Source organism: Squalius cephalus (assembly GCF_949319135.1).
Source record: "Squalius cephalus genome assembly, chromosome: 7".
Taxonomy (NCBI): domain Eukaryota; kingdom Metazoa; phylum Chordata; class Actinopteri; order Cypriniformes; family Leuciscidae; genus Squalius; species Squalius cephalus.
Genome location: NC_137128.1, coordinates 4,696,694 through 4,720,980, shown reverse-complemented (window position 1 = coordinate 4,720,980; position 24,287 = coordinate 4,696,694). Strand labels below are relative to the sequence as shown.

The following is a 24,287-nucleotide window of genomic DNA, read 5'->3' as shown; positions in this document are numbered from 1 at the left end:
TTAGACTGCCTAGATTTTTCTAAGCCATAGAAATATGTTGTGCTTTTCTCACCTTCTTCGATCCATCTAGCCCTGGATCGTACAAAGGCTCCACTTGCTTTTTCTAGATAAATTTCATCAAGCTGTTTTTGGAGGGAGTTCAACTCAGTTAGTTCCTCCTCTGAAGCATTAGTTTTACCACAAAGTATGTTAATCCTTTTCAGTATTTCTTTCTGTTTTGATTTACTTGTTTTTGACATGCTTTTCCCCGTTTCAATTGCCAACCTCTTTGTTTCAAATTTAAACCATTCCCACTTCCCTTTATTTGACATATCCATTCCTTTTACTTTTAAACAAAGTGATTTTATTTGATTGCAAAAACCATCATTTGATAATAGTCTATTATTTAGTTTCCATATATTGCCTGAAGAGCGTGATTGTTTTGTTACAATCAAGGATAAACTTATTAAACAATGGTCGGTGAGCGGAGATGTAATAATCTCACATTTCTGAACATTGTTACTTATTGAATGTGAGATTAACCAGTAATCTAGCCTTGACCGTTGGTTCCCGTTTGAAGCACTAATCCATGTATATTCTAAATTTGTAGGGTTATTCAATCGCCAATAATCAAAAGTATTCGTTTCAATACAAAAATTGTGTAGTACTTCGTTGTTTTCGGGTTGTTGGCCTCTAGGAGGTAGCCTATCCAACCAAGAATTTGGAGCAATGTTAAAATCACCTCCTATAACAACATTATCTGTCACATGAACAGCTTTCCACTCTGTCACTAGCCTACCCAGTTTCTCTAACATACTTCTGTTGTTCACTTTGTTATTATATCCGTATATTGAAAGCACAATAATTTTTTGGTCACATATTTCAATAGCTGCAATCAGCCAGTGGCCATCCTTATCTCCTACGTGACTTATTACTTTTCCTGTAAACCTGTTACAAAGTATCATAACACCTGCCGAATAATTAGTACCATGAGAATATAAAACATTATCCCCCCACTGCTGTTTCCAAAATTTTTCATCAGCTGTACCCGAATGTGTTTCCTGTAAAAAAATTAAATTTGCCTTAAGTTCTTTGCAAAATAAAAAAAGTGCCTTGCGCTTTGTAATATTTTTCAAACCCCTAACATTTAAAAAAGTAAATAAAACCGACATTGAACACTAAAACACAAATAAAGATAATGCCTAATGCAAACGCTCTTGAAATAACAAAAGAGCAGGAATGAGCAATACTGTCCAAAGTATATTAGGGCTCAACCAAACCTCCAAATGTTTCAGTCAAAAACTTGGGTCATTTTTTAGTCTATTCAACAGCCCATAAAACAGAAGAACGTCAACTTGGAAAACGCGTGATTCATTTTTAAATCAAAGTTGTGAACCGTACCATGCATCAAGGATAAACCTTTTTCCCATCGATGATCGCATATCCTTCCTTCAAAAAAGCCTTCTTTCCGCGGCGCCTAGCTTCATCCACCTGTGGCCAAAGCTTCACCCTCGCCTCCCGATCTTCTTTGGAGAAGTCCTGTTTAAAGATGATCTTCTTTTCTTTGCATACTCTGGCCTCCCTTGACATCTTCCACACGTCTTCCTTCACCGTTCGCGAAACAAACTGCATAATTATGGGTCTTGGCATGTTGTTGTACATTGCACCTTTTATCCCCAATCGGTGAACGGTGTCAACATTTCGGCGGAGCTCATCAACAGACATGGGGACCACTCTCGTAAGGATACCTATGACTTCATCTCTGGTCTTCTCATCTTCCTTCTCAGGTAACCCCAAAAGCCTGAGGTTCCATCTCCTCTTGTATCTCTCAGCTTCCACAACCTTCTCCTTCAGGGATTTGTTTTCTGCAACCAGGAACTCAACTTGTCTTTGCGTCTTCTCGATGTTATCTTTATTTTTTTCCGTGGCTCGTTTAATGTCGTCAGTGCGTTCTTCGATGTTCTGAAGTTTGACTTCTAGGGCATCAAACTTTTTCAAAGCTTCTTGAACATTATTCATCCTCGCTTCAATGTTTTCCAGCTTCCCATCTAGACCGTCAAATCTTTTCATCACTGACTCAATAGCTAGCGTAAAGCTATTTGCATTCTCCTCCCTTGCCTTCGCGCCTCTCTTTCTCAACTTTTTCGGTTGCGGACTGTTTACAGGAGTTTGGTCGTCCTCGAGATTAACAGACGATTGCTCCATTTCCTGGATTTCATTTTCACTCGATTCACTCATATCTCTCATCGCAGTGTTGCCGTGGTCATGGTCGACGATATTAGCTTCACCAAGTTTTTCCATCATTTCCGATAGTCAGTAATTTCGGTGCAATTTATTCTTCCAAAGCTTACTAGTTTGTTAAAAACGAATAAAAGTCACTTCTGTCACAATCTGGTTTGGTTGATTTTTCCTTTAAGCAAAGTTTGGACTAGAAAAACGAAGTTTTCTTCAGAGCCTGCTTGAGACTAAACCGCTCACTCCGCCATCTTGATTTGTCTCCTCACACTCTCAGTTCTGTGGTCTCTGTCTCGCTCAAATCCAAAGCTGTTCTAAACAACATTTACTAATTAAACTTTTTTTTACAATGTCTCTTTTCGTTCGTTTCCTTTCACAAAATGCATCACAAATTACATTTGATATAATAATTTATAATACATTTAATGTTAATAATTTTAGCAATAATAGGGATCACAAAAATGTGCATGTGCAGTACTGCCCTGATGAAGCAGTTTATTCTGCAAGGTGTACGTAAACTTTTGACTGCTACTGCGTCACCCCAAAGTGATGAATTACCTTAGTCATCAGGGCCAAATCATAGTAGAATGCTGGGAAAGGTTCCTTCACATTTTCCTCAAACACCAGGATTCCTTTTCACTGACACTGGTCTTTAAAAAAAGAGAACATTTGTATTCCTACTTTATAGGGAATTAAACATAACTTTATCTATTACAGAAATATAGATAAATAACCCAAGACCCATGCAAATTGAGAAAGGTAATCTTCAATTGTTCTCATTTTGCCTTGTAAAATTCAGCTTACTGTACACATCTTTCATGAAGAATGTTCCTTTATTTACCACGGTTGACACAGCAATGCTGCTGCCCTCTTCCTTTGGTTTGTTACCTGGATCTGTAAATGCACAGGTGGGAATTTATTACTTGCAAATGGAAATGTCACAGTGTCTGGTTTATGTTCCTTGGGTCACCACTAGATGTCCTCCTTCCTCACGGTGTCCAGCACACTCTTGAACTACATTCCCCATGATCCTTGTCTTTTCATTGCACTCAGCTGTCCCTTATCACTGATCATTGCACTCAGCCTATTTCCCATTATCATTGTCATGTCCCTGTGTATAAATACCCTGCCTGTTTAGTGTTTGTTACGGAGTCCTTGTTGTATTTTTCACGCCACTTCTGTGTTCTGTTTCCTGCCTGTTCCTGTTTGTGTCTTGTTTTGGATTGCCTATTTGGATTTTGACCCTTGCCTGGACTTGACCACTGTTTTTGGATTTTCCCTTAATAAATTGTTTATACTGCAAATTGGATCTTCCCTGCTTCCCGTGTGTGGATTGTGACAGGAAAAGATTCAAAGCATTTAAACACTTTTGGGAAAGTTAATGATTTGATAGCAGTGTTTTAGCTTGATGAGTGTGCTGCCTGTCAGGGTTCTGTCACCTCGGTATAGTGTGTTTCTTGGTTTTGTGACAGAGCCCTGACACTCCCGTTTTCTCCTGTCTTTGTCTGTTTCTTGTTGTGCTCTGTTCTGCACGTGGTCCGTGTTTCCATGGCCATGTTGTGTGTCTGTCTTGTGAAGCGTCGCACGCAGCTAGTGTTTCTCTCGGGAACAAGGGTCATGATGAAACAGTTCCAGGGCTTAAGAGCGGGCTCAAGATAGGCTTCCGGGCAGACAGTGGGCTCTTGGAAGGTCTCTGGGCAAGCAACAGGTTCTGGGACAGTCTCTGGCAAGCAGCGGGCTCTGGGAAAGCCTCCGGGCAAGCAGCAGGCTCAGGGAAAGTCTCTGGGCAAGCAGCGGGCTGTGGGACAGTCTCCAGGCAAGCAGCAACCTCAGGGACAACCTCCAGGCAGACAGCAGGCTCTGGGTAGGTCTCAGGAGTACAGACAGGACAGGAGACTAGCTGAGAGATGTGTGCTGCCCAGGCACTAGGGTTGGCCATCGAGAACCGGTTCCAAATGGGAACCGTTTAAAAAATAACGATGCCATTGGAATCGTTTAGAAAATTTGTTTTCGATTCTGATCATCGGTTCCAAACGCGCAAGTTTTGGTTTCCATAGTGGCCACTGGATTTCCGGAAGTGCTTGCCCCGCCCGCTTGTTCTGTTGCAGCCATGGAGCACGGTAAGCGGCACTCAAAAGTGTGGCTTTATTTCACCTTAAGTTTGTTATTTTGAATAGAAATCATCACTCATAAAGCAGTCATTCACGTCTTCTCCGGTTTATTTGTGTTCACATACATGCAATAAACAGCATCCGCCAGGGCTCTTAATCCAATGGTGCGCATATTTGGAGAAATAATGATTTATCATCATGTTTGTAAAATATTTCGTCATGCAGAATAACATTACTATTCATTTTCCACGGCATTATGCGATCTGAAGAGCTCAAATAGCGAACACATCGAGTTCTGTCTCTGCTCTTCCTGATTCGCGTCAGTTTATGATATCAGCGCTCTCTCATTCGCTGTACAGCTGTCAATCATCTCACGTGGACCAACGCGATTTGAGCTATTTTCATATGAATAGAATGTTTATAGTATACCTGCTAAGCAAGGTAGCTATTAGCTGCATATAAAATGCTAAATATAACATATTTCAACATCTTTTTTTTGACTTAAAACCATTTTAAACCGCGACCGGAATATGATACAAATACTCAATGGTGTTTTTAAGTGAGCTTTTATACACTGAGTTAGTTTATACATGTCCAGAGAGTCCAGACCAGGGTGCAAGTTCTGCATATATAAATCTGTTTTTTGGTCTGGTGCCGAGGCATTCCTAATTTTCTCCCACATGGGCTGCAGCTCCCAAAACTAAAGCTAAATCAAAATAAAATTTTCCTCTGTGAAATGAGCCTGTGACAGGTTTTGACTCCACCCCTCAAAGAATCGGAATCGAGAATCGAAAAGAACCGAAATCGAAATGAAGAATCGGAATCGGAATCCGAATCGTTCAAATCATAACGATGCCCAACCCTACCAGGCACGCAGGGTAATCATGACATAAAAGGTGAGGTTTGCACTCTGGGCCTTGGCAGGACTGACAGGGGAAACGGGTGGCTCAGGAATAGTCTCTGGGTAGGTAGTGGGCTCCAGGACAGCCTCTGGGCTGGGAGCTGATGATGTGTGAGTGGCCCAGACACACAGAAGGGCAGTGACATAGAGAGAAAGGGCAACCTCTTCAGACATGACAGGGAATTCAGGAACCGATAGGCTTGACGTTATAGAGGAAGCCTTCCTTCTCTTTCTCAGTCTATGTTGGCAGGGCATTGGCATGGAGATAGCTGCTTCTAGGGGAACAGCAACATTCACGGCCGTCTCTGGGAAAGCAGCAGCATAAATTAAGCATCTGTTGTTTAACAGAGCTCAAATAGGCAGGAGACGGGAAGAGGAAGGTGCCCATTGTCCGCTAAGTCCTCTTGTGGCCAGATCGCTATGTTATGGGTTGAGGTAATGGTTGAAGTTTGGGAGTTTGCCCAACCAATCCACATGTGCTTTGTGGATTTGGAGAAGGCATTCGACTGTGTCCCTCGCGGCATCTTGTGGAGGGTGCTCTGGGAGTATGGGGTTCGGGGCCCTTTGCTAAGGGCTATCCGGTCCCTGTACGACCGGAGCAGGAGCTTGGTCCGCATTGCCGGCAGTAAGTCAGACTTGTTCCCCGTGCATGTTGGACTCTGGCAGGGCTGCCCTTTGTCGCCGGTTCTGTTCATAATTTTTATGGACAGAATTTCTAGGCGCAGCCAGGGGCCGGAGGGGGTCAGGTTTGGGGACCACACGATTTCATCTCTGCTCTTTGCGGATGATGTTGTCGTGCTGGCCCCATCAGACCAGGACCTTCAGCATGCACTGGGAAGGTTTGCAGCCGAGTGTGAAGCGGCTGGGATGAGAATCAGCACCTCCAAATCCGAGGCCATGGTTCTCAGTCGGAAAAGGGTGGTTGCCCGCTTCAGGTTGGTGGAGAGTTCCTGCCTCAAGTGGAGGAGTTCAAGTATCTTGGGGTCTTGTTCACGAGTGAGGGAAGGATGGAACGGGAGATTGACAGACGGATCAGTGCAGCTTCTGCAGTAATGCGGTCGCTGTACCGGTCTGTCGTGGTGAAGAAGGAGCTGAGCCGCAAGGTGAAGCTCTCGATTTACCAGTCAATCTACGTTCCTACTCTCACCTATGGTCATGAGCTGTGGGTCATGACCGAAAGGACAAGATCCCGGATACAGGCGGCCGAAATGAGCTTTCTCCGCAGTGTGGCTGGGCGATCCCTTAGAGATAGGGTGAGAAGCTCGGTCATTTGGGAGGAGCTCAGAGTAGAGCCGCTGCTCCTCCACATCGAGAGGGGCCAGCTGAGGTGGCTCGGGCATCTTTTCCGGATGCCTCCTGGACGCCTTCCCGGGAAGGTGTTCCGGGCATGTCCCACCGGGAGGAGACCCTGGGGAAGACATAGGACACGCTGGAGGAACTATGTCTCCCGGCTGGCCTGGGAACGCCTCGGTGTCCCCCCGGAAGAGCTGGAGGAAGTGTCTAGGGAGAGGGAAGTCTGGGCATCCCTGCTTAGACTGCTGCCCCCGGATGGATGGATGGTAATGGTTGAAGTGAGGACACAAGGATGCAGAAGAATATGGGCTTTATTCATATAAAAGTAAAACACAAACAGAAACTACCCCATGGGGGAAAACACTACAGGCTAGAGTTGACTAGTCAGGAAACATAGATGACAGGAATCATCAGACAGGCAGGTTAACAACCAAGGTTATTATAGTTTTGCTTTTTTTAATTAGTTTTTATTTTAATATCGTTTTCAATTTTGCTTTAAATTTAAGTTTAGTTTTAGTTAGTTTCATTAATGGTTTTGTTAGTTTTAGTTTGGTTTTTATTTTGCAAACACATTTCTATTTAGTTTTTATTTTATTTAGTTTCAGTTTTAGTTTTAGTAATTATAGTTTAGCAGAGCAAACAGAACACTTCCAGGGTAGACCAAAGCGAGACGCTTCATTTCAGAAAAGTTTAATGTTTGCCGAGATTACAGTTAACTCTTGTGAAGACATCTTAATGATAAAAATAAAAATAATGGTTTGAGATTGAACAAAGCACCAAATAAATGGAACTTAAAAGTATACAAGAAAAAAACGATGAAAAATACAGACAAACTAATTCATATTAAAGATGAAATCTTGTTAAACATAGTTTACTTTTTTCAGAGTGACACTGGTACATATAACAAAAAAAACAGCTAAATTAATCTGACAACCTGCTGTGAAGCCAGTGTGATTAAATAATGAAGTATCTATGCAGTGTGTGAGTGTGTACATGTTTTTCTATCGTGGTGGGGACTTAAACATGAATGCACACCCACTCATGGGGACTTGTGTCACTGTGGGCCTAAATTAAATCACACAGAATGAGATTTTTTGAAAATGTGTGTGATGGGTCGGTTTAGGGGTCGGGTTAGTGTGTGTGTGTGTGTGTGTGTGTGTGTGTGTGTGTGTGTGTGTGTGTGTGTGTGTGTGTGTGATGGGTCGGTTTCGGGATAGTGTGTGTGTGGGTGTGTGTGTGATGAGTCGGGTTAGTGTGTGTGTGTGTGATGGGTATGTTTAGGGGTCGGTTTAGTGTAAGGAGACAGTTTGTACAGTATAAAAACCATTATGTCTATGGAGAATCCCAACAAAGATAGTGGACCAGAGAGAGAGAGAGAGAGAGAGAGAGAGAGAGAGAGAGTGTGTGTGTGTGTGTGTGTGTGTGTGTGTGTGTGTTTGTCTGCTTGTGTGTTTGTGTGTGTGTGTGTGAGTGTGTGTGTGTTTGTCTGCTTGTGTGTGTGTGTGTGTGTGTGTGTGTGTGTGTGTGTGTGTGTGTGTGTGTGTGTGTGTGAGTGAGTGTGTGTGTGTTTGTCTGCTTGTGTGTTTGTGTGTATTGTCCCGGGACATGTCTCCACATGGATAACAATATTATTAGCAGAAAATATTTTGTAAAAACAAAGATAACAACAGCACCTTTCAGCCTGTCAGCCTTCATGAAAGAATGACATCACCACATTAAAGGTATTTTTGTGCTTGACGGACTTGTTTTGCTGTTGCACCCGCGTCTCGCAAATGAAAGGACATTCTAAAAACGCTTCGCTCAAGTTAAAAGAAGTTCAGCTTGCGTCTCATTACCTTGAGTTATTATTTCCCATTCCACTGCCACAGACGCATCCTTTATGAACAGCCGCTCAGGACTAGCGATGTGTTCGCTGCTCCTTCAGTGAGCGCGTCACAGGAGAGAGGTTAATCGCCTCAGCAACTTCATGCGTGTGAAGCGCAATATACACGCATTTCCCTAAACAGCCACAGGTCAGACTTTCCACCAAAGTAAAGAGCTTATTAAATACGGAAACGATTATTTATTTTTGCTAATTATTATTTTATTTCAGTTCGTTTTTCAGTAACTGTTGTTAGTTTCGTTTAGTTTTAGTTTTTCATTTATTATGAATTTCTAATTTTATTTCAGTTTACGAAAATGTTTTTTGACCAATAGTTTTAGTCTTAGTTTCAGTTTTCGTTTACGAAAATAACCTTGGTAACAACAGCATGCAACAATGTGCTAGAACAATCTGGCACAGGACAGCAAGGGGAATAAATAGGATAGCAAACAAGGCAGGTTACCAGCCCACTCAAGTTCCCACTCAGGCTGCTGCCTCCAGTCAAGCATCCTGACCCCCCCTGGCCTTCAGCCAGGATTCCAGACCTACCTGATTCACCCTGGCCTGCCTGATCCTCCCTGGTACTTTGCCAGGACTTCTGACCTGCCTGAGCCTTCCTGGCTTCACCCACCCGCCCCTCTCCGGTCCCTTCTAGAGACTTCTAGAGACAATGCGTAAATCGCCTTGCCTGCCTCCGTGCCTTTTTCCCGGATGTGCGTGACGAACTTTGGCAGTATGGAAACATGTTGGTGCCAATATGGCAAGCCAAACATACCTAAATCTGCAGAAAACTTTTTTTCTCTCTCACTACCCTCTGTGGTGGGGTGGCAGTGGTCACGCAGGCCACCTCTACCTTGCATGTGATGGCCACCCTGAAACTATGGAAAGCCAAAACATTCATAATGCAGGAGGGCAGTTCTGAGCCGGGGTTGAGCTGCGCATCAGAATCAGAATCAGAAAGAGCTTTATTGCCAAGTGTGCTTGCACCCACAAGGAATTTTTCTTGGTACTGAAGCTTCCAGTGCACATATACAAATACAAATACAGCAAGAACATAGTAATACAAATTCTAAGAATGAAAATATATAAAAAATAAATAAAAATAGTATAAAAGTAAAAAAGTAGGGTCACAGTTGGGTTTAGTCTGAATAAACATTTACAGATTATGAACATATTCACAGTATTTTGAGTAGTATGAATAATATAAATATCACCTGAATTAGAGAATATTACACTAGACAGTGGGAGTCTAGCGCATGTTACAGATTATAAACATATTTACAGTATTTTGAGTAGTATGAATAATATAGATATAAATATCACCTGAGTTTATTGCACTAGACAGTGGGAGTATTGCACTTACAGGCATATGCTTTGGGGGGCATGTTAAGTGTTCAGAAGGGAAATGGCCTGTGGAAAGAAACTGTTCCTGTGCCTGGAAGTTCTTGTGGCCAGTGATCTGTGTCGCCGTCCTGACGGTAACAGTTCAAACAGGGGATGTCCAGGGTGAGTGGAGTCTGTGATGATTTTACCTGCTCTCTTCCTCACTCTGGAAGAGTACAGGTCCTGGAGGGTTGGCAGGGGGGCACCAATAATCCTCTCTGCAGTCCGGACTGTCCGTTGTAGTCTCCTGATGTCCGATTTGGTAGCTGAACCAAACCAGACAGTGATGGAAGTGCTTAAAACAGACTCAATGACGGCTGAGTAGAACTGGATCAGCAGCTCCTGTGGCAGATTGAACTTCTTCAGCTGGCGAAGGAAGTACAGTCTCTGCTGGGCCTTTTTCACAATGGAGTCAATGTGATTTGCCCACTTCAGGTCCTGGGAGATGGTAGAGCCCAGGAACCTGAATGACTCCACTGCTTCCACAGTGCTGTTCATGATGGTGAGAGGGGGGAGTGCTGGGGTGTTTCTCCTGAAGTCCACGATCATCTCCACTGTTTTGAGTGTGTTCAGCTCAAGGTTGTTATAACTGCACCAGACAGCCAGCTGTTCAACCCCCAGTCTGTAAGCAGACTCGTCACCATTTTGGATGAGACCGATGACAGTGGTGTCGTCTGCAAATTTCAGGAGCTTGACAGAGGGGTCTTTAGAAGTGCAGTCATTAGTGTACAGGGAGAAGAGCAGTGGGGAGAGAACGCACCCTTGGGGGGCGCCAGTGCTGATGGTGAGGGTCCTGGATGTGAGTTTCCCCAGTCTCACTAGCTGCTGCCGGTCCGTCAGGAAGCTGGAGATCCACTGACAGATTGTGGATGGCATGGAGAGCTGAGTCAGTTTGGCTGTGAGAAGATCAGGGATGATGGTATTGAAGGCCGAACTGAAGTCCACAAATAAGATCCGTGCATAAGTCCCAGGTCTGTCAAGATGTTGCAGGATATAGTGCAGTCCCATGTTGACTGCATCATCCACAGACCTGTTTGCTCTGTAAGCAAACTGAAGGGGATCCATCAGGGGTCCGGTGATGTCCTTCAGATAGGCCAACACCAGTCTTTCAAACGACTTCATGACCACAGACGTGAGAGCGACAGGTCTGTAGTCATTAAGTCCAGTGATTTTTGTTTTTTTGGGAACCGGAATGATAGTGGAGCGTTTGAAGCAGCAGGGAACTTCACACTGCTCCAATGATCTGTTGAAGATCTGCGTGAAGACTGGGGCCAGTTGGTCAGCACAGGCTTTTAGACAAGCAGATGAGATGCCGTCTGGGCCTGAAGCTTTCCTAGTCTTCTGTTTTTTGAAGACTCTGCTCACGTCCTCCACACAGACCTTAAGCTCAGGTTGGATGGCAGAAGGGGGGAGGAGAGGGGTTGCAGGAGGTGATGGTGGATGTGTGAAGTGCACATCAGGGCGGGTGTGAGGTGTGAGTCTGGGCTTCTCAAACCTGCAATAGAATGCATTGAGAGTGTCAGCCAGTTGTTGATTCTCCACAGATGGGGGGGATGGTGACTTGTAGTTGGTGATGTTCCTCAGGCCTCTCCAGACTGATGCCGGGTCGTTGGCTGAAAACTGGTTTTTCAGCTTTTCAGAGTAGCTTCTTTTAGCAACTCTGATTTCCTTTGTCAGTTTGTTTCTGGCCTGGTTATACAAGATTTTATCCCCACTTCTGTAAGCATCCTCTTTGGCATGACGAAGCTGTTTGAGTTTCCCAGTAAACCATGGTTTATCATTAGTGAATGATAAGAATGTCCTGGTAGGAATGCATGTATCCTCACAGAAACTGATATATGATGTTACAGTATCTGTGAGCTCATCCAGATCGGTGGCTGCAGCTTCAAAAACAGTCCAATCAGTGCAATCGAAGCAGGCCTGTAGATCCTGCTCTGCTTCGTTGGTCCATCTTTTTACAGTCCTTAATACAGGTTTAGCTGATTTCAGTTTCTGCCTGTAGGTCGGTATAAGATGAACCAAACAGTGATCAGAGAGCCCCAAAGCTGCCCGTGGGACGGAGTGATACGCATTCTTTATCGTGGTGTAACAGTGGTCCAATATATTACTGTCTCTGGTAGGACATGTAACATGCTGTCTGTATTTTGGCAGTTCACGGGAGAGATTTGCTTTGTTAAAATCCCCAAGAATGATTAAAAGAGAGTCTGGGTACCTTTGTTCCATTTCAGCTATATGTTCACCCAGCTGTTGTAGCGCCGCGCTCACACACGCGTCTGGGGGAATGTAAACATTCGCGAGAATGAATGAGGAAAACTCCCGCGGCGAGTAGAAAGGTTTACAGTTTATGAAATGCGCCTCTAAATTAGGAGAGCACATCTTCTTCAGTGTTGTTACATCTGAACACCAACTTTCGTTAATGTAGAAACACAATCCACCACCTCTCGTTTTCCCCGTTAGTTCCGCGATGCGATCCGCTCGGAACAGCTGGAAGCCCGGCAGATGTAGTGCGTTGTCCGGTATGGCTTCACTCAGCCAGGTTTCAGTGAAGCACAGAGCAGCGGAGTTTAAAAAATCCTTGTTAGTGCGGGTGAGGAGAAGAAGTTCGTCCATTTTGTTAGGAAGAGATCGGAGATTCGCAAGATGAATACTGGGTAGTGCAGTGCGGAGGCCGCGCTCGCGGAGTTTAACCAGCGCGCCGGCGCGCTTCCCGCGTTTGCGTCTGACCGCGCGTTTTAACAACACCGCTGCGCCTCCAACGAGAATGTCCAGTAAAACGTCTGAGTAATCAAAATCTGTAAAAAACTTGTCTGGTGTGTGTTTCCTAATGTCCAGAAGTTCGTCTTTGGTGAAACTGATAGGAAAAGAATGACTAAACGCAGAACAAACGAACAAAAACAACACAATGACTGGAGAGCTCCACACCGACTCGGCATGTTGACCGAGATTAAGTCAAAGCTTTGGCCCTCGGCCAGACGATGTCCACCCTGGTGGTCCAGAAGCGCCCCCTGGCTAAACCTTGCAGAGGTGCGAGATATCACCAAGTGTGCCTTCTCGATGCTCTCATCTCACAAGGTGGCCTTTTCGGCAACACTGTCAAGGACTGGGCCCAGCAGTTCTCCGCAGTTTAGAAGCAGACTGAGGCAATCAAGAGCTTGCCCATTTGTGCTTCAAGAGCACCTGTGGGCTGCCCCTCAGGCTGCTTGTCGCCAAGAGCGTCGTTCCCCTGCAAAAAAAAAAAAGAAAAAAGAAGGGGACTCCGCCACAGCCATCTCTACTATGACGTTGAGCCTCACAGGAAAACGACGCCACTCGTCTCAGCCGCCAAGCGGTCAGTGAAAAATCGCCTCTGAGACGGGCGACCCAGATCCGGGATGAAGCTGCTCTTTCCCCGGAGGAGGGCCGGGTGCAGAGTTTAACCAATTCTTTCTGCCTCTGGCGGCTCAGCCAGCAGTACCCAGCACCTTCAATAAAGAGCAGTTTCTGAAATCTCTGGGTGCCACAAGGGTGGGGACGACAGTGTGCGCCGACATGCCTCGTCACTCTCGTTCCCCTCTCCCCAAGAGGACCAGAATGGCAGCTTGCGACGCTATGCCTTGCAGCTCTCGTTCCCCTCTTGGCAAGAGGGTGAGAATGACAGTGCACAATGCTATGCCTCATCACTCTCGTTCCCCTCTTGGCAAGAGGGTGAGAATGACAGTGCACAACACTATGCACCTTGCCACTCTCATCCCCTTCTGCAATCGCCAGCGGACAGCAGCATGCGGTTCGAGAATGCAGTCAAGCCTTCCCATGCATCCTCTGTCCACCCGTGGAGCCAGAAGAGAGTTGCACCACACACCCAGACCCCACTATGAGCCGCCCCAGTTCCTCTAGGGTCAGGACTCTGTCCTCCACCTCACTGCCCCTCCGCGGGTACATATGGTACGACCCGAGTCTGCGCAGTAGTGAATGCTGGACCCGAGTCTGCGCAGTAGTGAACGCTGGACCCGAGTCTGCGCAGTAGTGAACGCGGGATCTGAGTCTGCGCAGTAGTGAACGCTGGACCCGAGTCTGCGCAGTAGTGAACGCTGGACCAGAGTCTGCGCAGTAGTGAACGCTGGACCCGCACTGGACCCGAGTCTGCGCAGTAGTGAACGCGGGATCTGAGTCTGCGCAGTAGTGAACGCTGGACCCGCGCTGGACCCGAGTCTGCGCAGTAGTGAACGCGGGATCTGAGTCTGCGCAGTAGTGAACGCTGGACCCGAGTCTGCGCAGTAGTGAACGTGGGATCTGAGTCTGCGCAGTAGTGAACGCAGGACCTGAGGTTGTGCAGTAGTGAACACTGGACCCAAGTCTGCGCAGTAGTGAACACTGGACCCGAGTCTGCGCAGTAGTGAACACTGGACCCGAGTCTGCACAGTAGTGAACACTGGCCCCGAGTCTGCTCAATAGTGAACGCTGGACCCGAGTCTGCGCAGTAGTGAATGCTGGACCCGAGTCTGCGCAGTAGTGAACGCTGGACCCGAGTCTGCGCAGTAGTGAACACGGGATCTGAGTCAGCGCAGTAGTGAATGCGGGTGTAACAAGGTATGATGTTATGGGAAGAAGGAGGCGGGAACCGGCGAACACTTAAACATTTTAATAACCAAATAACCAAATACAAAAATGAAAGTAAAAGCCAGCAGCCCCTCACGGACGACTGCTGGCAAAACATAAAACAGAAACAACACATCCAAATAAAAATCAGGCCTGTCCTCTCTCGCTCTTCACTGTCGTCGCTCCTCCTTTATGCTTCCGCTCCTCCGTGAGAGATCCGAGACCGGTGCGTCTCGCAGGTGTAGCTCATCACTGATCATGCCACCGGCCTCGCGCCCCTCCCACGGCCCTCTGCCTCGTCCTGCTCGCCACAGCGGGATCTGAGTCTGCGCAGTAGTGAACGCAGCACCTGAGGTTGTGCAGTAGTGAACGCTGGACCCGAGTCTGCGCAGTAGTGAACACTTGACCCGAGTCTGCGCAGTAGTGAACACTGGACCTGAGTCTGCGCAGTAGTGAACGCGGGATCTGAGGTTGTGCATTAGTGAATTCTGGACCCAAGTCTGCGCAGTAGTGAATGCTGGACCCGAGTCTGCGCAGTAGTGAACACTGGACCCGAGTCTGTGCAGTAGTGAACGTGGGATCTGAGCCTGCACTGTAGTGAATGCTGGACCCAAGTCTGCGCAGTAGTGAATGCTGGACCCGAGTCTGCGCAGTAGTGAACTCTGGACCCGAGTCTGCGCAGTAGTGAATGCGGGATCTGAGTCTGCGCAGTAGTGAACACTGGACCCAAGTCTGCGCAGTAGTGAACGTTGGACCCGAGTCTGCGCAGTAGTGAACTCTGGACCCGAGTCTGCGCAGTAGTGAATGCGGGATCTGAGTCTGCGCAGTAGTGAACACTGGACCCAAGTCTGCGCAGTAGTGAACGTTGGACCCGAGTCTGCGCAGTAGTGAACTGAGCCTGCACACTAGTGAACGCTGGACTCGAGTCTGTGCAGTAGTGAACGCGAGATCTGAGTCTGCGCAGTAGTGAATGCTGGACCCAAGTCTGCGCAGTAGTGAACACGGGATCTGAGTCTGCGCAGTAGTGAATGCAGGACCTGAGGTTGTGCAGTAATGAACACTGGACCCAAGTCTGCGCAGTAGTGAACGTTGGACCCGAGTCTGCGCAGTAGTGAACGTTGGACCCGAGTTTGCGCAGTAGTGAATGTTGGACCCGAGTCTGCGCAGTAGTGAACGCTGGACCCGAGTCTGCGCAGTAGTGAACGCTGGACCCGAGTCTGTGCAGTAGTGGATTCTGTAACATTGAGGCAAGGCCGAAGCGGAGAGAGAATCCACATGCAAGCACTACTTTAATAAAACAAACAGGTAATCCAGCAGGTAAAACAGCTACAAGGTACAACGACCGACAAACAACTACTGAAGCACAGAGGTTTAAATACACAGGCAAACAAGCTAAACAAGATAACAAGGGGGTGTGGTTAATCAGAAACACCTGGGGAGACTAATAAACAAGAAAAACTACAAAGGACTACAAAACATGGCACAGGACAGGAAATAACAAGTGAACACAAGACAGGAATCATGACACTACCGGTCAAAAGTTTTAGATCGGTAAGAATTTTTATGTTTTTAAAAGAAGTATCTTCTGCTCACTAAGGCTGCATTTATTTGATAAAAATACAAACAAAAACAGTCATATTGTGAAATATTATTACAATTTAAAACAGCTGTTTTCTATGTGAATATATAGTTAAGTGTAATTTATTCCTGTGATCAAAGCTGAATTTTCAGCATCATTACTCCAGTCTTCAGTGTCACATGATCCTTCAGAAATCATTCTAATATGATGATTTGATGATCAAGAAACATTTATGATTATTATCAATGGTGAAAACAGTTTTTTTTTTAAATTTTCATGATGCTATGATGAATAGAAATTTCAAAAGAACAGCATTTATCTGAAATGAAAGCTTTTGTAACATTAAACACGACCCTTTAAAAGTTTGGGGTCAGTAAGAATTTTTATTTTATTTTTGGGGGAAAGAAATTAAATAAATCAATACTTTTATTCATCAAGGATGAGTTAAACTGATCAAAAGTTACAGTAAAGACATTTATAATGTTAGAAAATATTCTATTTTAAATAAATGCTGTTCTTTTGAACTTTCTATTCATTAAAGAATTTTGAAAAAAAAAATGATACACAACTGTTTCAAAATTGAAAATAATAATGAATGCTCTTTTAGCATAAAATCATCATATTAGAGTGATTTCTGAAGGATCATGTGACTCTAAAGACTGGAGTAATGATGTTGAAAATTCAGCTTTCATCTGAGGAATAAATTACATTTTAAAATATATTCAAATAGAAAACAGTCATTTTAATTGGTGATAATATTTCACAATATTACTGTTTTTTTTTTATTATTATTGTTTTTTATCAAATAAATGCAGCCTTGGTGAGCAGAAGAGACTTCTTTTAAAAACCTAAAAAATCATACCAATCTAAAACTTTTGACCAGTAGTGTGTAATATATATATATATATAGAATCAATGCATTGCAAAAATACAATAATGCCAGTGTCACCACAACTTGGACATTATGAAACAACTTGAATGCCATGCACTGATGCTGATACAATCATCATATTATCTTTATTGCAGACTCAAAGTCCAAACAGACAATAGATAAAAACAAACTTGTGTCTCCACAACTTGGACTGTGCTGAAAAGGCACAGTATTTCCCATAATATTTTCTGTTTTGATGACGACAGTCATTTGTATTTTTATACAGCTCTGTCAACTGCTCGCTATAGAGTTGAATTTATTGTGTGTGCGTTCAAGAGAAGTAAGTGTGTTTGTTTATATCTTATGCTTATATGATTCTAACATCTCGTTTCTTGTCTTTAGAGTGAGAATTTGAGTTTTAAGCTGTTACTTGTCCATTTCATTATAACTGCGTCATCTTCAGAAGTGCGCACATCGTGACATATGAATGTGAGAGAGTGTATAATAAACGCTGTGGAGCAGCAGTTGAGTACTGATCTCTGGCTTTGTGAGTATATAACAAACTCTGTACTTTGTTCCATTGCACAACTTGTTCTTAATGCAGAACGTAGCTTGTAGGTCGTAAGCTAAGGTGAGCAGAAAGGAAACCGTGGACTTTTCCTATTTGAGTCAAAATATTATTGAAATTTAATTTGTTATTATCTATTAATTAAAAACACAGTTCAATTTTTGTTGTGAGTTCCCAATATTTTTATTAACATCTATGATGATTATGATTTAGTTTTATTATTAGGATTTTTGGTCTGGTTTCAAAACAATATACAATGAAAACAGTTAAGAGTAACCATTGTAAATAGCAAACAGTTCAAAACAATATTATAACAAAATTATAACTTTTCAAAAACACATTACAAAAATAAAACATAAATATTGTAACGTCAACGGGTTGAAGAAGAAGACGAAGGTCAAGCAAAGATACAAAATACTCAATTTTTATTCCATAGGCAAAATCCAAACAAACACGAAACAGTGTGGAAGTGCACAAACAATAACTGACCATGAAAAGGCGTGAGAGGGGAACTTAAATACACAGATAATGACAAAGACAACAGGTGACGGTGATGATGAGGGTGATCAGGTGCAGGTGATGATGACAGAGGATTCTGGGAAGTGTAGTGAAGACACAGACGATGAAGAAGGTGGTGAATGTGACAAATATATGATAAATAAAACCATTTAACAAATATTTGTAAATTTTATAATTTTATTTATAAAACTTTGAACGGCGAGCACTGAAGTCACTGCCATTTTATGATATGCTGAGGTAATACCTAGATAATAATACCTAGAATATCAAAATCGACTAGATCATTTTCCTATTTAGCACCAAACTTTGTTGTATTCTTTTCAAGACAATCTGTATTGTAAAAAGCGTTATATAAATAAAGGTGACTTGGCTTGACTTGAGGTGCATCACATATCCAAGTTAGCCGTAACGCTTTCTCCAATGGTAAGAGATACAGACCCTCTCATATATATATATATATATATATATATATATATATATATATATATATATATATATATATATATTAAAACCTAATAAATTATAAAATGTATAGCTTTCAAAAATACTGCAATGCTGCATGGCTATAATTAATGGCTGGAATTGCGAAAAAAATCTATTTCATAGAGACATCAGTGGCAGTATTGGTATTGGTATTGGTATTGGTGTTGGTGATACTGGCCTTCTTTCATGGCTTTCTTTCATAAAAAGATGACATTAAACAAATATTTAAAATATAGGCTACTGTGTTTATGTTGTTTCTACATTCTACATTATTTTGGAGATTAAATGTGGAAATTGTTACAATTTAAAATATATATAAAAAACTTTAATGTTAGGTGCAATTAATCACAATCTATTGCAGAAAAATATGTGATTAATTAGTTAATTTTTTAAGCGATTGACAGCACTAATTTAGATTACAGTATGTGATAGAATATCCCGCTCCAGTACAGTAGCTGTTCCAAACCCTCCTGTAAAACACACGAAGAAGAGGAAAACGAAAGTAACAACATCTGTAGACACCTAAACCTGTTACTCAGTGGATTTGACTTATAAATTCTCTTCTTAGTGGACAAGACTGCAAGTAAGTTTACTACATTCTCCATTAAAGTCATTTGTAATTATTAGAAACTTCATATTGTATAGTAAGCGTGATTTAAATGTGAAGTTACAGAAAGCTGTTCTTCTGCTACTCCGAACAGACAAAGAATCTGACAGAAATTACAATCTTTTGAAGTAAAAACATGCAGTTTATTGAGAAAGTATTATTGAAAACAAATATGTTTCTGAAAGTTTTCTCCCTTTTCCTCTTATGTTTTAGGGTGCTATTTTTGTGATGTGAAATCTGAGTATTTTTTTTACCTGACATTTACAGTGCCCTCCACAATTATTGAACCCCCTGGTAAATATGATCAAAATTGGCTGTAAAAAATAAATCTGCATCGATTATCCTTGTGATCTTTCATTCAAAAAATGTGCAAAATTCTAACCTTTCATTGAAGTAAAAGAATTGAAAGTGGGGGGAAAATCACATTATGAAATAAATGTTTTTCTCCAAAACACGTTGGCCACAATTATTGAAACCCTTTCATTAAATACTTTTTGCAATCTCCTTTTGCCAAGATAACAGCTCTGAGTCTTCTCCTATAATGCCTGATGAGTTTGGAGAATAACTGACAAGAGATCAGAGACCATTCCTCCATACAGAATCTCTCCAGATCCTTCAGATTCACAAGCTCATGTTGGTGCTTCTTCTCTTCAGTTCAGCCCACTCATCAGGTCAGGGAACTGGGACGGTCATGGCAGAAGCTTCATTTTGTGCTCCACAACAAATTTTTGTTTTGATTTTGATGTTTGTTTTGGATCGTTGTCCTGATGGAAGATCCAACCACGGCCCATTATAAGATTTCTAGCAGAAGGCGTCAGGTTTTGATTTTTTATCTGTTGATATTTGATAGAATCCACAATGCCATGTATCTGAACAAGAAGTCCAGGACCTCCAGCAGAAAAATATGCCCACAACATTAAAGATCCAATGGTATATTAAATTGTACACATGGGGTACTTTTTATCCTTGTGTTCACCAAACCCATCTAGTGTGTTTGCTGCCAAAAAGCTCTGTTTTAGTCTCATCTGACCACAGAACCCTGTGCCGTTTGAAGTTCCAGTCGTGTCTGACAATTAAATTTGCTGGAATTTGTTTTTGGATGAGCGAGGAGTTTTTTTTTTTAAACCCTCCCAAACAACATGTGGGGATGTAGGGGTTGTTTGATAATTTTTTTTTTAGGCTTTCTGACCCTAAGACTCAACTAATCTCTGCAATTCTCCATCTGTGATCCTTGGAGAGTCTTTGGCCACTCAAACTTTCATACTCGCCGTGCATTAAGACAGTATAGACACACGTCCTTTTCCTGGCAGATTCATAACATCTTTAGTTGGTTATAACTTCTTAATTATTGCCCTGATGGTCAAAATGGGGATTTTCAATTCTTTAGGGACTGTTCGTTATTTATTTAAGGGGCCACCGGAGGAGTTTTGAGATCTGTTGTCAAAAAAGACATGACCCTCCCTTCGCCAGCAATAATTTTTTCTATGACCCTCCAAAATGATTGTGAAAAAAGGCATGACCCTCCCCGATAATTTATTGATTAGCCTAATTCTGTACTGGTTTGCGCTTGGCAAAGATGTTCAGATAGCCATTGTTTGTTTGTTTTTTAAACCATAAACTCTTGCTTTCTCATCTGGCTGAAACGATAGACCAAACCTACGATTCGGTTCGTATCACGATTTTTTATTTTAGATTTGAAAAAAAAATCTTGTTTTCGGTGCTGATGCGGTGTGACTCGTTCAACATGTGGGTGGCGTTGCGAATAAAGCATCTAAAAGCTGTCACAAAGAACCGGCAAAAGTAATGATTATTAATATGTCATATATAGCTAGACATTTTTATTGTTTTTAATAAACAAGTGTTTTCTGTGTCTACTGCAAAGATGAAGTTGACGATGCGTCGCGATCTTCTCAGAACGCGACAGAGAGAAATGCACATTTCATAAGGAGAAAGCAGACTGTTTTCCTTCGTTTTGAATTGTTCTGCATGTTTAAAAGTAGACATTTCAAGCTTTCTATATATTTCTCAGATCTATGAGGCAAGTAGCCTACCTTACGCTGAGTTTCGGTTCATTTATGAGACAAGAGTCCAGTTCACTCGCCCGCGCCTCCGTGTCATGATTATCTATTTTCTACTATATTTAGACTACTTCTTATTTATTAAATCCAGATGAAACATTGATTAAAATTAAGATAAAATTAATAAAAAAACGAAATTCATTTTAAAGAAAGGCTTTGTGCTTTCTGTTTGAGGTCTCTGTGAAATTTTTAAAGTCGCTTCAGAGCAGTCATGTCCGTGCGTAATGGAGAACTGTCACGTCCGTAACATTTTTTTTTTTTTACATAAATGCAAACACGAAAAATAAAATAAAAATAATATAAAATTTAATTTTCTGTGGAGGCCGATCTTTATTCATCCGGTGGGTATATCTATTTTGGTTTGCACAGTGTAATTTATAGAATTACTAAAAAATATTTTGCCACCTAAAAGTTAAAGATTTTTTTTGTGTCACGTCACATGTGTATTTCCCTCATATTAAATATAAAACGCATGTGTAGACTGATATTTTTCTAATGTCTTGACTCCTTTCAGACGTTTCAAATAAATGCATTTTCTGAGAATTTTTATTTTAAGTTTTGACTGCAAATGTCACGTCCATTCACTGGAATCGCCCAATTTTAACTAATTTATCCTCAACTAGTTTTTGTGGTGTAGGTCTATGTATTTTTATGTTAACTTAAATAATAGCCTACTAATAGTGATTTAAAGATGTGGTAGCGCTGCGAAGATCGCGAGTCGTCAACTTCATCTGTCTAGCCGACACTGACATAAAAAATAACTGTTTTATTAGTAAACAATTAAAATGTCTCCTGCTATATTGAACATATTTGCCTGTTCCTTACAAAACACTGACAGTGGTGTTTTTGACTGTTTTTTTTTTTTTTGAGCTGCTGCAGACAAATTATTTCGACACACACACACACAATATTGATAAACAGGATTTTTTTGTTGCTTTTTTAATACAATAAAAATTTCATTTAATTTATTGTCTAATAAAATTATAAGCCTATTATTTTTAGTTTATTAACAGCAACAACAGCTGTAAAGATGAAGTTGACGATCGCCATCTCCGTAGTAGTGAACACGCCTATAGAGAGAAATGCACATCATTAGGCTACATAACCAGAGAGTAGCCTATTTCTTTTCGTTTTAAATTGTTAAAAAGACATTTCAAGCTTTCTTAAGATATATTTCATGTATGTGAGGCATATGCTGAGTTTCGTTAAGTTAGGATGAGATGCGCTCCTGTTTACGAGCAGTGCAAGTGACCACGCGGGCGCCTCTATGATTGTGTTGTCTGCTATATTTGGTATTTGGCAATTGGTTGATAAAAAAATATTAAAATTAAGATACAATTTATACAAAACGAAATTCACTTAAAAAAAATCGTTTTCTGCAAAACAAAACTTAATTAAGTGGTCAAAATCATGTCTGACCCGCTCCATGTCTCTCGATATTGCGTACTCGTGTGTGCGGTTCACTTTTCATAATCAACATAGATGAAAAAATAACATTATTATATTTTAACAAAAATGAAACTAAATGAGCTTATTTAATGGTAACAACACAGTAGGCCTACAGACTCTGTATTTGTACAAATTGCTGCACATTCATTTTATTCTGAATTTTGCACACACAAGTTGAAAGGCGTTTGTGCATGCATGTAAAACATATCTGCAACATTTACCAAGTTCACTGATAATTATGCGTGCATTTATTAATTATTATCTTAATGAATAATGTAACAAGGACGAAGCATGTAAACTGTTTGTTTAGAATTTGGATCGATCATCGCAAATAGATCCGAATGAAGAAACGTACAAAACCATAGGCTATAGAAAATGGGTGGGCCCGGACCTAAATGCCCACCCGGGCCCAATGGTAGCGCCGCGGCTGGTGGTAGCCCTACATCTTAAACATCGTGGAAACAAAATAAGAATGGAAACTAAAATATGCAGTATCGCGCTACAGCGCACATTCTATCAGCTGCAGTTCTGGCGCCTCAGTCCCAATACTGTTAAACTCGACGTACGTTCACATCACATGTTAATGCAGCGGTAGAGTTACACTCACAGGACACTGTGCACTTAACAAAAGTTCATTATTTGCTCGTGCTTTAAAGCTTTGCCGAGTAAACATTTCTTTGGCATTCTGTTCATGATGCACTTTTTCTCTAAGCGCGAACTGAAGCGCACACTGTCAAACAGCGCCAAACTGGATTTTTGTTGGGTCAGACCCATCTGATATCGAAGGGGGGCTGATAACGCGAGATCAACATGGAGCTAAATGGGAAAAAAAAATAGCACCAAACAAGCCACTTTGAAATGTTGCTGTTTTAATGAATATAAAAGTTGGGTGACCCTCCCCCTAGACTAAAAAAAGTTGGATGACCCTCCCCTCAACAAAGAATAAAAAGACATGACCCTCCCCTATTTTCCTCCGGTGGCCCCTTCCATAAATACCGAACGGTCCCTTAGCTATTGTCTTACAGCCACTTTCTAGTTTGTGATGCTCAACAATCTTTTGCTACGCATCAGAACTGTATTCTGTGGTTTTACTCATTGTGATGGATGATTAAGGGGATTTGGCCTTTGTGTTTCCTCATATTTAAACTCCTGTGAAACACGAAGTCATAGCTGGACAGTTTCATGTTCCTAGTCACCCTGGTGTACTAAAAAAGGTAAATATTAATGGGAATATACTTCAGAGATATTTTACTCGTAAAAAATTCTAGGGGTTTCAATAATTGTGGCCAACATGTTTTGGAGAAAAACATTTATTTCATAATGTGATTTCCCCCCACTTTCAATTCTTTTACTTCAATGAAAGGTTAGAATTTTGCACATTTTTTGAATGAAAGATCACAAGGATAATCGATGCAGATTTATTTTTTACAGCCAATTTTGATCATATTTACCAGGGGGTTCAATAATTGTGGAGGGCACTGTACAGTGGAGAGGCGCACATTAAGCCTAACGTCAATGAACAACAATCTGCTATTATTAAATATTTCAGTTCATATATATATAGCAATTATGATTAGTAGTTATACAGTGTGTCTATTATAATTCAGGTTACTTTTACTCAATCAGTTATTTTAGGATCATTTGAAAGTAATGAAATCAACCATCATTGTGAACTTGAAGTAATGATTAAATGACAAATGAGTAAACAACTAATAAAGAAAGGGTAAATATGATTGTAAAATGATATTAAACTAATATAGAATATAACAAATTGGGTTTAGTTTTTCCAGCACAG

The 24,287-nt window shown here is 41.9% G+C and overlaps 1 protein-coding gene across 1 annotated transcript in view; it reads left to right on the top strand.

The window, feature by feature from the left end:
- The window catches only part of LOC307161633 (protein NLRC3-like), a 262,998-nt gene that overhangs the window by 207,642 nt on the left and 31,069 nt on the right, over positions 1 to 24,287 (top strand). The gene's annotated exons all lie outside the window — the stretch shown is intronic.